General features: G+C 42.9%; 1 pseudogene across 1 annotated transcript; it reads left to right on the top strand.

Annotated features, from left to right (window-relative positions):
- Positions 1-781: 781 nt before the first annotated feature.
- Positions 782-1,309, top strand: LOC306645554 (translation machinery-associated protein 16-like; annotated as a pseudogene). Its single transcript has one exon. The product of its transcript is annotated as a translation machinery-associated protein 16-like (transcript).
- Positions 1,310-1,894: the final 585 nt, after the last annotated feature.

Here is a 1,894-nt window from a genome sequence, read left to right as displayed (position 1 = left end):
CCTGGAAGGTCCCACCTGCAGGGCTCTGAGGGTGAGATGAGACAGGGTAGGTCGAGCAGACGGCAAGATGTGAGCTGTCTGCAGGATATTGGAAGCTTCTGGGCAAAGGAAGAAAGAGGGAACCAAGAGCTTAGAGTGGATGGAGAAGCGGGAGTCTCCAGAGCAAGCCAGGATGGATCGCTGCGCTTGGCAGGTTGTCTGGCGAGGGAGCTTCCGACCTTCAGCAAACTCTTGCGGATGTTTTTTGGCTGCTCACTGTCTCCAGATGTTCTTCCACCTTGCTGCATTTAGGAAATTCTATCATGTTTCTTATCCTTAAACACACTTTAAAATTACTATTTAAATAATGTTGAATAATATCATTAATCTTGCACCCCCTTCTACCTGAACTTTCAGCTCTCAGCTCTGTGTCTCCTTGGGTACTATTACCTTGATAACGTTGACTTTGCTGGAAAGCACTATAACAACGTAGTTAAGAGCTTGGACTTTTCCAGGCATGGTGGCATGTGCCGGTAATCCCAGGAACTCAGGAGGCTGAGGCAGGAGGATTGGGAAGTCAAAGCCAGGGTCAGCAATGTAGCAAGGCCCTAAACAACTCAGCAAGACCCTATCTCTAAATAAAATCTTAAAAGGTAATGGGGAGGCTCTGGTCCTGGCCGTCGCAGCTCCCGCGGTACCACGTGTGTTTGGGCTGGAGTGCAGGTCATAGGTGCTGCGCTTGGGTCTGTGATTGTTGAGCCTGGAGCGCGGAGGTCCTCATGGCGGCCTCCTGGACGTCACTATGCCTAAAGTACCAAAGAGAAGAAGTACAGGACAGGAAAAAATATTATCCATCCACAGAGTAGAAAAGCAGCTCAGATTATGAGAGAGGCCCACAAATAAGAAAAAAAGAGAAAAGTTGAATAATGAAAGGGCCTCGTGTCCCAATCTTATTGGTGAAAAACTGCAGTGGTTTCAAAATCATCTGGAGCCCCCAAAATTGGAGTGTTCAAAGAAAGATGCTTGTGAATTAGTCGAAAGGTATTTAAATAGATTTAGCAGTGAGCTGGAGCAGCCTGAGTTACATAACAGCATCAAAGACAGGCGGGAAGGCGGCACTTCCTGGCAAACAGTTATCAAGCTGCCCATGGGGTGCTAAGGGCAGCAATATGAAGGATATGACCTTGAGATCCCAGACATTTTAAACGCAAACAATCTGAAAACTTTTAGGGAGTGGGATTTTGATCTGAAGAAATTGCCAAACATTAAATTGAGAAAACTCTGTGCTAATGATGCAGTTCCTAAGAAGGGCCAGAGGAAAACTATTTAAACTACAGGCAAAAATTAGGAACTAAAAGGTGAATCAAATGACTCAAAGAAATGGCTCTAGTAGCTGGATTGTCTTTATTTGAGTTGAAAATAATTTGAGAACTTCAAGTCACACTCATTCATTAAGGTAAATAATTATCTAGACATGAGAACTTGTTATTTAACCCATTTTCTTACATAATGAGGGTCCCATTTGCAGTTTAAAAAATGGTGTTATGATTTTTATTTAAAAATGAAGGTTGATTTTCATTTTTATTAAGTTGCTAAAATAAATATAAGTTGTATTAGTCTGTTTTCAGTTGCTATAATAAAATACCTAAGGCTGGGTTACTTATTAAGAAAAGACATTTATTTAACTCATAGTTTTGGAGGCTGAAAGTCTACAAGTACTGGCCCTGGCAAGGGCCTCTAGCTATATCACTTCATAGTAGATGATATCACAATCCATGCAGGAGGGTGTGACAAGGGTGGTAAGACAGGACACCAGAGAGGAGGAAGAGGCCAATAATGACCTCTCACTAGGCCCACCTCTTAAAGGTACTACCACCTCTTAACACTGCTACACTAGGTTCTAAGCTTCTAGTAC

Source organism: Sciurus vulgaris, assembly GCF_902686455.1.
Source record: "Sciurus vulgaris genome assembly, chromosome: 15".
Taxonomy (NCBI): domain Eukaryota; kingdom Metazoa; phylum Chordata; class Mammalia; order Rodentia; family Sciuridae; genus Sciurus; species Sciurus vulgaris.
The sequence above is the reverse complement of the archived record's forward strand: the minus strand, read 5'-3'. Positions and strand labels throughout refer to the sequence as shown.